The sequence below is a fragment of the Bradysia coprophila genome (genome assembly GCF_014529535.1).
Source record: "Bradysia coprophila strain Holo2 chromosome IV unlocalized genomic scaffold, BU_Bcop_v1 contig_106, whole genome shotgun sequence".
NCBI lineage: Eukaryota > Metazoa > Arthropoda > Insecta > Diptera > Sciaridae > Bradysia > Bradysia coprophila.
The window spans coordinates 3,928,760-3,945,137 of NW_023503372.1; the positions used below are offsets into that span (position 1 = coordinate 3,928,760).

General features: G+C 33.1%; 1 protein-coding gene and 1 long non-coding RNA gene across 3 annotated transcripts in view; one reads left to right on the forward strand and one right to left on the reverse strand.

Moving 5' to 3' along the window:
* Window positions 1-1,095: 1,095 nt before the first annotated feature.
* On the reverse strand, window positions 1,096-13,224 carry LOC119071027. Its single transcript, XR_005086586.1, has 3 exons — window positions 13,113-13,224; window positions 8,775-8,777; window positions 1,096-1,108 (listed from the first exon to the last, which is right to left on the reverse strand). It is a non-coding gene; the product is annotated as an uncharacterized LOC119071027 (long non-coding RNA).
* Window positions 4,923-16,378, forward strand: part of LOC119070965 (msx2-interacting protein) — a 59,985-nt gene continuing 48,529 nt past the window's right edge. Inside the window, exon 1 of one of the 2 annotated variants that reach the window (XM_037175536.1) lies at window positions 4,923-5,495. The gene's annotated coding sequence lies outside the window, so the exon portion shown is untranslated. The remainder of the gene's footprint in view (window positions 5,496-16,378) is intronic. The other variant, XM_037175534.1, reaches the window with a different exon arrangement.

The window sequence follows — 16,378 nt, forward strand, 5'->3', positions numbered from 1 at the left end:
ATTTCACCAAATTCACCAGGTTTTTTTTAGTAAATTTTGGTAAATTTTAGTGAAATATGAATACATTCTCAAACTGCGAAAAAACGACTTAAATCATATTCGGATGTGCTTAACCCAAAATCTTGTACTTCGTTTATTTTTACATTCATTTTACCATACAAGAAAGCCCTAGTCATAAATCATCGTTTTTTTGAGTCATCGTTGTCGATAACATATGAATTTACTTCTCAACCGTTCGTTACTGTGCCGTCAAAAACGCGTAACCGACATTCTGTGATAATATGACGAATTACGGGGCAATCTACACCTATTCTGAGTGAAGGTATTTTTACAGAAAATGGAGTGCAACGAGCGAAGTACTGAAGAAAAGAAACTGGTCTAACTTCTACTGAGATTTCCTATGGCCGACGAATACTAGGTCCCACCACTTGACTGGAAATGTTTTCAATAAATAGAAAGCGCATTGGGTTCTTATATTTTTATTTTTAGAAGTTGGCACACATGCATTGATACATCCTACCCCATGAAAACACGTGCTTCCACCTACGTAATAAGCACAAAGTAAGCGTGTTGTTAACCTTAATCTATTTTAGAATTTTTTTTAAAATTATATTAACACGATGAAGACAACGTCGACAAAAATAAACAATGAACTTTACCGATCGTTATCTTAAGGTAAATCTAAATTTTGCGTGTTTAAAAGAAGCTTTTACTCGATGTTGTTGAACTTTTTTCTTCGACATCGGAATAAGCTTCTTGAAATAAAAAAAACTCAGTAAAATTGCAATAATTTTCCAATTTCGTAACAAGTTTGCACCAATTTTATTGATTTTTCGTATATTTGGTAGGTTTGTTACCGGTAGCACTTTCAAATATTTTTATTGTAAAATGTCGCGTGACCATCAACTTTGAAGGTCTTTACGATGTTCTTTTTGGAATATTTTCGATGACTCATTTATCCTTTTAAGGAACATAATACGAATTACGAAGTAAGTTCGTTGAAACCTTTTATAAACGGTAAGGTGTCAATCAATAAGTATTTGCTATTTTTGAGAATTTGATTAAAAATCTTGTAATTCACTGGTTTTAGAGATAATGCATGGTAATTCTAATTAAATTCTAAGCTTGCACATTTCCAAAAGGTTAATGATAATGATGGATAAAGAGAAGTAACCTCCAAGTATATCGTTAGCATTAAAACCACCCAGAACCGATGATATTCACTGCTGTTAGGGACAATTTATAAATTACGCGCGTTCATTAAAGAGGAAGAGGTGCCTGACAAATGGGTTAAGTGTAGAGTTTTTCGACATTTTATCCATATGTTTGGTGTAAAAAAGCCATTGCATTTGACATGTAACGTGGGTACGGGAATGTTTCAGTATAGAAAAAATGGTGAAGCCCTAGATTTTCTAACATAAAGGTTACCAATTTCTGATAATTAAAATTTGATGAAAAAGAGAACAATGAGTCCAAAGTCTGCTTTTATAACTTTTATATGCAAAACATTTTTATCTACCAGTGAAGTAAAAGATGGGTCTCAATTCGTCGTCGTTCTTTGTGAATGCCCCCTTTTAACGACTGAACCATAATTACCTGTTGTAGAACGAAATTTCTAATTCTAACTGCAAAGAAATTCTCACAGCTTTAAGTAACGAAAAGAACTTACTCAGCCTTCCATTACACCAGCGGCATATACCTATCATTCTTATTGTTATTAATTGATCGCAATAACATATATAGCTGAAATTACAATGTTTGATGCTGTACGAAACATTTCCATGTAAAATTATACACCGTCGTCCGTCATTCATCCATATGAAACTTTCATTCATTCATTCACAACACAATTATATTAATTAAGATAATAATTTTACTTTTATCATATCTTTGCAAATGGTTAAAGTATTTGTGAGTTATAATGATGATCATTGAATAATCGGATGCGGCTTCAACATATTTACAAGAATTATGTTATGGATAATCTAATTGCACATGCACATGTGTAATGTCCAGGCTATAAAAGCACTCATCGTTTGTTTTCATTTCAACTTTAGATATATATGTATAAACCATCTGAATGGTGGTACGAGATCGTGTACATATGTTCATTTATTAACATTCTTTATCTAATGCATTCTCATAATATACCCGATAGCTTTACGTTGAGAATTTATTTTTGAAGTAATTGCAGAAACAAGGTTTTTTTTATTGTATTTAATTAATTGTCCCTGCTAAAGCGGCAAAATATTGCTACACTGATCTTGTCCATATACGAGTCGGGAGGTTTTTTTTTAATTTCTGTTGTTGTTCCGAACTCTTGTTATTGAGAATGTCATTACTTTATGAAAACATAAGAAAATTCGAGAAAAAAAGGAAAATTTAATATACTCGACGCGATAGCATTTAGAACATTCTATGAGTTGAATGTCTGGGAAAGGTAACAAAAATGCAATCGAATGTTAACACGGTAGAATAAGATATAGTGAAATCACTAGTTAAAAGAAAGGCCGAACTTGGCAATATTATTGTGTAGCTTTGTTTATAATACTTGTTCGTCGCTTCGCTCATATGAAATATGGCTAAATTTATGTTAAGCTCACAGTACGTGGTGGTTCCAAATTTTTATTTTGACGAGGAGAAATAAAAATTTGGAACCACGGATAGAAGAGCATTTTTGTAAGTGTACGACAGGACTTTTATGGTCAAATGGAACACATGACTGTTTTTACAAGAAATCCTTTTGAATTAGTTGGAAAAAAAAATTCCTTTTATGAATTTTACAACTGCTGCAGGAGGCTGTACAAGAAGTTATTATACTACCCGCTCCATGCGAAATTTGACCATTATATAGTAATATGCCCCTGCGAAAATGATCCATAACATGTGGACTGTTCTCGGATCATTTTTTTTTATTTTCATATGTGGAAATCAACTTTCGCATAGTGCAGGTAGTAAACCAGACTACACTAGATGCTGCTACGTACTCCACTACTTTGGAAAGAACTATTTGATACTCGCAAACTCACTTGTGATTTTTTGAGCAACTTGCTTCGGTGACTGTTTTTCGGCAAGTGTTCATTACGCAGTTACCGAAATTTGTTGCTCAAAAACACAATTGTGAGTTTACTTTTATCACATGTCATGCACATGTAATGAATTACTTTCGCAGCATCCAATACAACCTACAAACAGTATTTACTTCTTATGTGCTGCGAAAATTCATTTTTCGCAGGGGGCCCGCAAAAGAAAAATTAACTTTCGCCGCACTTCAGAGGTAAAATAACTTACATAATTGTGCGGAAAATCGTTGTTTTGACTCGTGTGGTTGTATACTTCGCTTTCGGCTCAGCATACAAACTCCACACTCTTCAAAACAACGATTTTCTCACTGCAGTGGGTCTTTGTTCTGAACATACTTGAAATTTTTTCATCACACGAACTACGAAAATTGAAAACGGGAAGCGAAAGTAAAAAAATGCAAGTTATGTATCGATATCGGTTAATACATAATACGAAAGTCTATGAATATAATGCGAAAGTCAAATCTTGTCAAGATGTTTACTTTGATCAATATTGATTGTTGTGATGGTTGATAATATTAAGGCCAGTTCATACTCGCATACATTTTTGCGATATATGCGACCATGAACTGGCCTTAAGGCCAGTTCATACTCGCATACATTTTCTTTTACCAGGAGGCTGCCGCCCCCTGGACCCCCGCAAATGTCAGCATATCTTGGTTTAATTCATCATACGATAACGCATTTCTTCGAGTTTATGTTCCTCAATTACAATTTTCGTAGTTCTCGTGATAAAAAGTTATGTGGATCACACGGGACGACGTAAAGAAATTCAACCTGTGCGATTGCGGCCCTTGCCTTCGGCGCGGGCAGCAACTCTCGCACACGGTTGAATTTCTTTAATTTCGTCCCTTGTGATCCAAATAACTATTGTAGATGTTACCAGGTTATGATCTTTTGGCGCAAAATTTGAAATCACCTTAGCGAATTCAAATTTTTTGTCAAAATATCATTCTGTGAGAATCGCTTAATTGACTGGCAATATCGATGACTTGAAAAACTTTGATAAATCTGAATTTTGCGTTCTCTTAAGGTCAACAAACTGTAGATAAACAAAGAAAGCTTTTCTCACTCTTTTAGCTGATGTCATTTCATTTTCGTATGATGATGCAACTTTTGTATTTAGCTGAACTTTTCTGAAAATTTACAACACTAAATTGCTGCAATCTCAATCTCAATTCTACATTTAGCCAACCTCAATTGGCAATATTATTCATCGATCGTTTGATCGTCCTCTTCCGAGTATTTAAATAAGTTCTCGCCAAATATACCGTACACAGCCGAAGAAACGCATCAACAAATAAATTTCAAACGTCTATTATTTAGCAATTTACACCTTTCTATTTCCCATTCAAAGCAAACGTTCTGCGACACATTTGATATGTAATAAACGAAACAAAGTAAAGCATCGTTTAACATTTCCTTTGCTAAAATTCTCGAAAAACCAGTAAAATGTGTCGTCACTCACGTCACCACCAACGTATTAAAAATCACGTCACCCCACCCACTTGTTTCGTATAATGTGAATCAATTCAGTTATTTAGACGAAAAGAAAAAAAAATATTTTTATTTTTTTGTATTAATTTATAGACACAATAATTCAAACCATTTATATATCGCAAAAGTTTTTAATTCACGAAAATCGAAATATAAACTTGACTTGCGTTTTGTTTTTCGCTTCTTTTCGTTTTTCAAAATGAGTTTTATACACAAAAAAAACGACCGAATAATAAAATAGAATCGAAAAACGTATAAAATTACAACAACAACCTGAAATTTACCTGTATGGTGTTGTGAGTGTAACAGCAGCATTCGCACATTTTTACCTTAAATAAATGTTAATTGCGCAGTCGCTTACGAACCGCGATTGCGCGAAGACGTGTATGGATTAAGTCAATTGCATTTTTTTTTCGTTTTATAAAATTTCGTGTTTGTTTTTTACTTTTTTATTTTGTTTTTTGTTTGTTTTAAGTTCTAATAAACTAAATTTTTCGGTTGGTTAAAATATAAAATTTGAAATGTCAATATAACGAAGAACAATTGATTTTTGAGACATTTTTTTTGTACGTGAAATGTATACGATCCACTCAACGCTGGAATAAATTAAAATAAAAATTTATTTAATTTAACAAAAAAAAATTTTGTAAATGATTCACATTTTGTGTGTAACAAAGTTTTCTGTTTGTTGCTAAAAGTACGCTATCTATCTATGGTACATGCAGAATTGTATCTAAATCTTTGAAATAAGTGTTAAAAAGAGACTCGATTTTTTTCTTGCAACTTTGATCAAGAGAGGTGTTGAAATAATTTTTTAATTAAGAAAAAAAAAATATTTTGTGCAAACAGAGATCATTTCTATATTTGGATTAACATTTTGAAATTGAAAGGATTACCATTTACGAATTGAATTTGGTAAGTTTTAGTCTCGGAGTTTTTTTTTAGTTTAGTTTATAATCAATTTACAAATTATTTTTTTCGCAATAAACTTACATCGTTCATTCCAACATATCTAATTAATTGTATTAACGTGTGTCGCTACCTTTGTAGTATAAAAAATACATTTCATCATAATGTGATTCTCTGGATGCTAATTATTAATTTCCATTCCTGTAAAAAATATTTACAAAAAAAAATCTTAATTCGGTGAATCGATAACGCTTTAACGAAAACCAATAATAATAACGAACATTTTAACTGCCAGATTTTATAAGAATTTTTAAAATCCAGCTTGGATCTACTTTTCGTATTAAGAAAAACATTCTGCGGGTTTAAAAAAAAAACTGAAAAATGATCTTTGTCAATTAAGTTCTCAGGACAAATTTAAATTTTAAATTGTCTTTTGAATTGGCCTGGTTTGTTTTTATAGTGTCTCTTAAAATGACTTTCTTGTGGTGCAGTTTGCTTTTATTTTAATGGCCTGAATTAATTCTATAATGTTGGAGAATGAATGGGAAGAAATGATTATAAAAACAGCGAAAAGTATTTTTTTGTTCAAAATAAAAATGGTCCAGGCCTTCCACTCTCTTAAAATCTACTGAATGTTTTAAAATTGGTTCTCCAACCCACGTTAGTCGATAACTTTTTACAGGCGTCACTTCAGTGGATAAATGTGTATTGTTTGTACACAGATAATAAGATTACAACTGTACTGTAAAAATAACTATTTCCAAATAGTAATTATTTTTAATTCCAGTCAGTGAATTAAATTCTAGTCCCAAAAAAGATTTGGTAGCGTATGCGTAATGTTAATCCTTAAAAAATTAAGATCTAGGTCCATATTTCCATCTGTAGGGTATCGTCTAATAGTAAAACTTTTACTTCATCAAACCTATTAACTAGAACTTATCGCTCATTGTTGGCGATATCACTGACCGAAGAATAGCAATAAAACGAGTTCGAGGTGTAATCGACATCCATTTACACATGTGTCTCTGCTTTATCTTGAAATTATATTGGGGGTTATATCACGATACCATACGAATCGTATATTTTCGCAACACATTTAGCAAAACCTGTGAAATTAGGCACTAACTGAATGAATTGAAAAGTGTCAACAGCGCCAAGATTTTAACGAGATTCATTGCTACCTGAATGATTTGTATTGAAATGCCTTTGCTATTCGATTTATTTACTTAAATCAATGAATTAGAAAGACGAATTTATTTCTAAGTTTCTATGTTTCAATTAACGTTAACGTTGCGACATATTTATTAAATCTACATATTCTTATGTTTAAAGCGTCGCTTTGTGTTCGATACCAATCTTTTACTTCACTGGTTTTAACACACGTTTTTCCTTATGAGGCAATGCAATCCCGAATTCATCGCTTGTTCTTGTCATCGTTGTCGACGACAGATGAACCGTTTCTTACCTTTACTCCCTTGCAAACTAGTTCATCGGGTAGTCCTGTTTCCTTCGCGTATGATGTGTAGCTTAGAGTAAAATGAAAACGTTTTGGCCTGGGAGGCATGATAGTTTCTGCCGATATTTCGAATATCACCGTTTAGAACTATACTAAGCACAAACAAGAGATTTCATAAAACCGGCTGTACTATACCTGCTTGAAATTTGGTTACCAGTGTGAATGTGATAGTAAATACTAACGTGTCATCTATGAATAATAATTAAATTGGATGCTAAATAGAGATAGACGCAGGTGTTAGAAAGAAATTAAAACTGTACGACTCCATTCGTACAGTTTTTTCTTTTCTTCTCGAAAAAAGAGCATGCGTAAACGAGTTAACGTAGTACCTACACCTCGAGATTATTGTAGGAATTAAAAATAATTTACAAAATGCAAAAGTTTTGATAAGCCACAAGTTTACCACTAGTTAAACATTCTCGACTCTCGATATTCTCCTTTTCATGATTCTCATTCTGCATGCACTCGCTTTTATATTGGACATACAAACAGATAATATATCAATAAGTTCTCAGGTATATTTATTTCGGTCGGCATGGCCTTTTTTTCTTCTCTGTACAATATTATTGCCAATAATAGACCAATAAACATGTTCCAATCTTTATTTATTTGTAAAGGTCGTGTCCAAATCCGTCAAGAGATAATGACCATACAGTTTATATTTAATAAAAATCTTCAATTCAATCATATCTGCTGAGCCGATCAACTCTCTTTCGAAAAAAATTATACAATTTTATTCACTCCTGCCGTTGAAATTTATGTCTTATATTGATTTACGTTCTGTGTGAGATGTGGTACAGTACACTACATCTTCTTCAACATCCACACCATAACCCAGTTCATAATAAAACACTGTAGTACTATACATAAAATGCAGCCAAGAAACAACAGGTGAAAACATTTTTATTTATTGGGAAAAAGCAATAACACACAAACCACTTTACAGGTCGTAAGATCATAGCAAAATGGTAATTGCAAAATCATGTTTTTGTACATTTTATGTGCAAATGAAGAACGATTTTTCGATTTTTAGCTCTAGAATATAGTTGTAGTGTTTGCATGGTGTTTCATTGAATCAAGTGCTTTGGGCAAAAGTTTTTTTTTTATTTATAAAAATTAGATATGCATTTTGCTAATCAACGAAAACTTTAAATAATTGAACAAACATTGAGACATTTGTAAAAGACAAATGCTTCCAAGGCGAACCGTGTGTATAGTTGTACCATAATGTTCAACAAATATTAATTCAATTATCCGGCATGAATCATAGACTAACTCCTAAAGGCAATGTTCTAGCCAGAAAGTCCTGAGGATATGATTCAGCTACATTATTTTATCACACGTTTTGGTGTAGAGGAAAGCCATTGTTATTTTTACACTTTGGACACCGAACCACTGAACCAATATTTTTGTAGTTTCGAACTGATTTTCAATTCAGTGAGAGAGATACTTATGAAAACCGCCCGAAAACCGCCCTACCAAAATCTGACGCATTTTCCAGTGGAATTTGTTTAGTGCGCCTGGAAAGGTACTGGTCTCTAGATACCAGAACCTCTTTGAAATTCCTCGACGGTTGTGTGGCTAGTAGAAGTTGATCGAAAACATGCTTTTTTCTTATGGAACTTTCTCCAGGTAACTGAAACGTCAAGAGAGGGAGACGTCATTAATAGTTATTTGTGTAAAATTTTTCATGTAAAGGGTCGAAAACCAGAGAAAAATCTCAAAACTCCCTCATTTTCGGCCCCGACACATGAAAAAATATTTTGCACGTACTTTCGGGACAAGGAGGATCTTTGGGTTCAAAATTCATTCACACTGAGATATGAGCAACTGAAAAAAGAGATCAAAAGTTTAATATTTCGGGGAACTTCTAGCGGTTCCTCTGCATCGGAAACGCAACGAAAACATGAAAAAAATATTTTTTCTGATCGCTACTGGTTTCAGCAACACTGAGGAAAAAGAGTTAAAAAGCTCACCTGCAGCTGGTAATTTTGGCTCCAGGTAATCTACAATGTCACAGCTTTAGCGCCGCATACAAAAGATACAGCTGTCCCAGCTATTAAAGATTATCTGGAGACAAAATTACCAGCTACAGGTAAGATTTTCAACTCTTTTTCCTCAGTGAATAATGTCACCAAACATACATTGGTAATGTCGCATTGAATGTACCTTAAAATAATGGTGGGTATCGTTTATCGAATGTCATGAACAAAATATTTCGGGCCGGGCCTTAGACTGGTGACAAAGAAATTAGGGATGCCCTCTCATCTTACCTCTCGTTTTCTGTCCTAAACATTATTTTATTATACGTTTTCATTGATCTACTGTTATTCAAACCAAAGCTAGCATCTAGTCTATAGCTGAGAGTTTCTCAAAACCAAGCATCTCAAGCCTCTCTTAATCCAATCGAATGATATTACAAATAAAACAATTTTTGTCATTTCTTTTTAAAAATTCTGTCGTGTCTACGTCGATATAACGTACAACTCCATTTACTTAAGTGATGCAGTCAAGTGTTTTGCAAACATTTTATTATTCCTAGCTATAACATTCACACACAGTTTTCGTGTTCGAAAAAAAAATGAATTCAAGAGTGCATACCAAGTAGCTAATTCTTTCACATTTACTTAGAGTACGTGTTAACCTGTACAGCTTGTTGTTTTCTTAATTGATGTCACGAGCATGTCCGGTCATCGCAATAATCTTAAAGAAACATTTTTTCAAACAAAAATCGTTGCAGTTCATATTATATGGTAATTTTGTGAATGATGTCACAGATGTGTGTTCCACTCAATATTAAAATTGTTTACCTTAAACAACGTGAATTCGTTAATGAAATATTTAAACAAATTGAATTCAATGCGTAGGAGATTTGTCATTGGAATTTGTTGCAAGCGGTTTATTGCGCTATAGTAAAGTTTATGCTTTTGGTGTGTTGTTGTGTTCGAAACATTATTGAACTCATGCAATTAAATTAATATTTTTTTTGCTGTAGAATTATTCATATCACGCAAAATTTAATATCCCTACAACTTACACGATCGATTTCCATGACGAAGACGAATTTTATGTCGACAAATTTTTATTGCATGGTTGTCGGGTTCATTCAGTTCAAATAATTGGAATTTATGTCTTTATTAAGTCAAAGACACTTCAATCATGTCCTTCTTCCATCGTGGGAACGATTTTTCTTTTAATGTGACTGAAAAATGAAATGCTTAAGGTAATGCGGTTGTTGTCATCTGCTATCGACAGCCAAGGCAAAAATGTACGATAAACTTCCGAAATTTTAGGCCTTTATATTCAAATATATGTTAAAACAATTGAAGTAAAAGATTTGAAATTAATCGGTCGCAATTGATGAAGCAAGGTACAGTCTCCGAATTATAAGAAGTAACAATTACAATCCACATGCACTACCAACGTTACGATATTTACGTATGTATATGTATTGTAACGTGTAAACTGCATGTGGAATGAATAACGTCGATTGGATTGTAATTGTTGAAAATGTAGCTTCTTATAATTCTTCCACCGTAACTGACAAATCCGTGTGAGCAGTATGTTTGTGCAAATAAGCCATCTTGTGGAAAGGCTAGAAAACAAATTTAGACACAAATTTGGTTGACTCTAGCGGTACTGTTAGAACTTAGAACTGAAATTTAAGCTGCTTTCTAGACCCTTTTAATTAATTTTCTATCGATTTTTTGTACTCGTTTGCGAGGTGCTAGATATCACTTCAGTATATGAATGAATGCAGAAACGGGACGAGTCACATTAACGAATTATAGGAGAAGTAAAATTTATTTATTTTATGGGCCTATTAGAAGCAGAGCTAATTGAATAAAATTTCATTTTGACTATAATTCGCTAAGATGTCACCAGTTTGTCGATTTAACTATTAATTTATAGTCTAATGATGTACCAATATGCGCGACTTCTTAGTTGTGAGAGGGAAAGATGCCAATTTCGAGGAATGGTCTAAACAGATCAGCATTTATAAAGGGTGCCACATTGACCTCAGCAAGTTTTACACCATAAAGACTCTGGTGTGAAGATTATGAACCACGACATATAATCTACCAAATTATCAAATCTATCGATCGTACCTTCATGCACACATATTGGTTTTATCGGCGCCAAAAGCTGAAATCTTCATGAAAAATTATACTTGGACAGCCCTCCCTACCTAGCATTAAATCGACTAGTGCCGTGAAAACAATTATTCTTACATTAGAATGAAAATGACGTAGCAATAAATTGGAATTGAAACCGCAACAAAAAGCACAATCATTCTCACCAAGCGAGAAAAAAGTAGTTTTTTTTCCAGACTTATAATTTCAAATTAATTATTCGGTACAATATGAGCGGCACACCTTCTTTTCGCTTATTTTCTATTATTATTTTATAAACATTTAAATTAGTTGCGAGATATCGCGCGACAAAATCAGCACACAATTATTCTAACTAACTAAGCGACGCGACGATAAAAATATTATAAATTAAATTAAACATAAAAATTGGATTGGTTTTTAGTTTAATGTTAGCACAACACTCTTTCTCCCATTCGAAAAACCGTTTTATTATAATTCGTTTCCTTTCCATATTACTCGAAGAACAAATAACTCTTTTTTTTCTTCGTTTAACAAATATTATACTTACGCTGTGCTGTGTGTACTTGCTTTGCTTATGCATTAACGTTTCTTTTTTTTTCTCCTGCTCTACATGATTTTATTGAATTATAATACAGAGAATTGAAAGAAAAAAGACTCAGTCTCTTCGAAGAAATGCTAATTTGCATATTTAACTTTCTTGTCAGAAAAATCTATAAACATAAGTGACTTTTTTATCTGAATTCGAGATGTTTCCCATTTGAATGCGAGTCAACAGCACCATATAACGTACACATTTTGACTTGACGTCTTAAGTATTTATTGATTTTTAATTGAGCCGTTTGAGATGAATGTTTATATCTGATAATTGAATTTTTGTTTTGATACATCTTACTAATTGTTGAAAAATTTAAAAGCGTTCAGTTGAACGAAAGAAACGTATAATAACTGGTTTTTCGGTGTCGGTGATCAAAAGACCGAATTAAATGAGATGGTAATTATCACATTGAACAGCGTTGGACACAATGACTTCTTGTACTTGTATGGAACTAGGAGGACAGTTAATTAAATAGTTATTTATGCAACCGAGTGATAATAGTTTTTTTAAAGCAATAGATGTGTAGATTGTCATTCAAGTCCGCAGGCCTAGTCTGACAGTACACATCGTGTGCCTAAAAAAGCATTTTGTGCACCGGGCAACTGAAATACGACATATTTTGCTCGCTTCGCTCGTAAGGAAAACTTAGGACTGGTGCTGAAAAAATCGTCATTTCCTGTCTTGGTACGAAAAATACTGTTCTGCAACAGCGCTGCCAAAATTGAACTTTCTCATGCCTCATTTGGATGACGTTGACGTATGAAGGGTCTTTTTTACTTGTGGCTTTATTTTTCGTCACTACATTTCATCACTAGTGACAAAAAGTTATTACATTTCACAACTAGTGACGAAAAGTAAAAAACACGGAAATATGCAGCCAAATACTATGCTGAAACATTAGCATCGTTTTATGAATTTTGCTTGCTCGTTTGATAACATCACATCTAGTGACGAAAACAACCCAATTTCACAACTTGTTGCATAAATAACTATTTTGTCGCTGAGGTGAGACAAATCGTAGCGCCGAATAACTCATTTTTAATTTGCAAAACGTTTCTTTCCTCACTCCTAAATAGATACACCGGGAGTGCAAAACAAATAAATATTATGCACGTATGACAAAGCGGTCGAGGCTTGCCGAGACGGCTTGTCATACGTGCATATTCTTTTTTAGCGAAAACGAGACAACAAGATGTGCGAGTGACACTTTGACAATTTACAGAAGTATAATGTTTGTTTAAATCACACCGCGTATGCGATAAAATTATTTACTCATCTCGAGTGCATAAGTGTTATGAAATGAAATCACTCATACATTAAGTGTTGCTAAATGAATGTCTTGAGCACAGGATTTGATGTATTAATCATTTTCGACAGATTAAAGAAAAATTTGACACTTCTTTTGTTACAGACGGCGAGCATATACCCATTGTTATTATCTGGTCTATTGCTTCTATCGATCAAAGTATTTTTAATCTGTTGATTTAAAATCTTGTACTTCATTTTTTTTTACTGACAGCGCTTGTCATTATTTTTGTCGTCGTCACAATGATTTCCACATAAACAAACAGTTTCATGATCACATAGAAGTTGTTGAGCAACTAAATACATTGTTACGGACAGCTGTAACGATAACGACTGCATCAATAAACGACAAACTACCATCAAAAATATGTTTAAAAAATGAAGTACTAGATTTGAAATCATTCTATTGGAAATACATCTATCAAATGAAGTAATAGATCCAATAATAAAACTGAAATATGTTTGCCGTCTGTTAAAGGTAAAGACTAAAGACATGCGATCAAACGTATGTCTCTATAAATGCTAGCAGTTATGGTAACATAACGTGTGTCTTGATGCAACTACACAGTTGGATATTTCCAACGAAATTTTTTGATAACTTTGACTCTTGACTTGGAGCTTCTTAATTTGTGCGAAAGATGCAAACCGAATAATCATAAGCAATAATTGTTTACACATTACACATAAACGGAAATATAGATTCAGCCTCCATCAAGCTTCCATTTAAAAAAACTCTCCACCTCTAATAAATTGACAAAAAAAAAACTGTAGCGTTGATTTATCGGTCCAGAAATTGCATTGTTTATTCAGGAATTCACTTCCTACACTTCTCCGAACAATTATCTTTTTTTTTTTGAACAAGAACAAAATTGTTATTAAAATATAAAATTTATCGAGGTAGAATTCTTGAAACGAACGCGAAAAAAGTCATCATAAAAATGAACTGTGAAACCACGCTATATTTTACATTGTTTCCATTCGACAAAAATAGTAAAATCAATGTCAAATCCCATATTATGAGCGATACACGTTCTGTATTTTGCATGTTATGTCGAATATTTATTTTAATTTTTTTTTAAATTTATTTATTTTGAGTCTTGCTCTTGTCGCATAAAACACGTTCGACATTCGCGCCGTAGCCATATGTTGAATTTAGGTTTCGTTTAATTCAGAAACGGATTTGCATAAAACCATCATCAATAATTATATGCAGAGTTCTATTTAGTCTTCGCCGTAATTGACGCCCGCAAGTGAATTTTATGTAAAAATTATGGCTTTTTATCTCACTTGAATGTTATCGTCGAGGTTAATTCAGCAGCGCAAAATGAGATTAAATCACCATCTCAAGTAACAATTGGTTATCGACAGATTCAATCTATCCCTCACTCACTTGAAACCAATTGCTAAGTGAGATGAGCTTGCTTGTGTGTATTCTTACACTTCTTCTTTTTTCAATGAAATTAAATGACGTAATCGAGAGCAAATCAAACAATTTGAAATTTGTAAGTTTATTCATGTTTGTTGAATGACTAAACGTGTATAATAAAAAGGTAAAGGTGTTTGAAATTACATTGGAAGTGTTTAATTTTACCGCTTAAATACAGTCATGATGTTGTGTATCTGCAGACAATTGTGCGGTAATGTATTCTTTTCATTGAGTTTGAAGTGCTATTCGCTATCATCTTCAAGTTCAAGCACATATTGCGTCGCTGTTTAAACAAATAAAGTCCATAAACCATCCGATAGTGTTCCAAACAAGTTCATACTCAGAAGTTAGGTTTTAGACAGTAAATCAAGTGATGGCTATAAAGTAATCATAAATATACTTACCGGTTCACCATAATATGTTCGATAGATACATACACATAAATGTGTAGTGCTTGAAACGCTTCAAACAATTCAATTAAAGGTTCACGGTTAAGAAAATGTCGTCAAAATTTGTTGGATTTATTCAAAGTTTCTTAACCTTCTGAAAATGTAAACGTATGACGATTAATGATCTGTTACTTCAGATGTTCAAGATATTTTCTTAAATCTTTTACTTCATTAGTTCTACTATTCAGTTTACTACATAAGAGAACACAAGCCATGTGTAGGTCATTGTATCTATTTGCTGTCGTTGTCGATAACAGATGATTGCATTCGATGATACAGTGGCTATTCGTGCAGTGACCGATTCTAGACAGTTACAAATTTCGTTTACATTGCGGAGCCAGGGCAACCTAAAACGTCGACGTCTTTAGCTAAGATCGTCTCTTTTGCTTAAGTAAAGTTCACCACCGTTTTTGCTACATTCAATAAAATTGAACCGATACTCTCTCAGACATTTGGTCTTTTTCTTCCGTTTTGGAACTACCTGTGATTAGGGAGTACAATTCAACCGGATCATTCTGGTTCTTTGTTTATTCGATTTTTGTTTAAGAATTTCGTAAAAGGTTCAGTTCAGTGAAAATACAACCTGTGGAATTCAGGAAGAACTAATTCTTCATTGACCTGAACTAACTTCACTTAACCCGATGACCCGGTTTTAATTATTTCACATTGACGTGATGATGTGTTCCGGGCTTTATTTGTTGATGTCACATCGTCCCTGATTGTTCGTGCTGGCTGATATAAACACAAATAAGCAATTTATTTCCCAGTTGCTCAATTTACTTTGTCTAATGAAAAATTGAACGTCGTTAAATACCGAAATTAAGAGACCCTGAAGAACACAACTTGTGGACTTTACGTTTCCACGGATATCAATATATTCAATCTTAATGGTGTAGTTTAATTCCGAAGGCAATTTTTTGTCGATAAGAGAAGGTATAAGCCTGTTATCTATCGAGAGTCATGGATAAATTTTATGGATGTCTTCGTCCGTGGCTTTATGCCAACGAAGTGGCATCTATAAACGATTTTATTGCAAGCAGATTTAATTTGTTTTGCGCGCACACAGACACACAAAAAAATACTTAAATTGAAACCTAACATCGAAATTAAAGTCAATATAATTTTCACAAGGCTATAAAAAGCTCTAATACTCACTTTATAATGCAATAAACAACATTAGTTTACAACGCATAATATTTACAATGCTTCCAACTTCTAATCCGTACACACAAAGAATGGTACGGACATCGCATTATCGTGCAAAAAAGAAGCCTGCAATTTGCGAACACAAAAAATCTCTTTCATTATCCTCTATCAGCCACTAATAAAATATTTCAGCTGCGCTAAAACGAACCGCCACGAAAAATTGTCTTCAATTTTATTTCGAAACAAAATTGTTTTGACATTGGAAGCATTTTTATTGTTTTCGGTTTTTATGTACGCAAATTTTTGTTGAGGAAGAACACAAATTTCTTTATGGTTT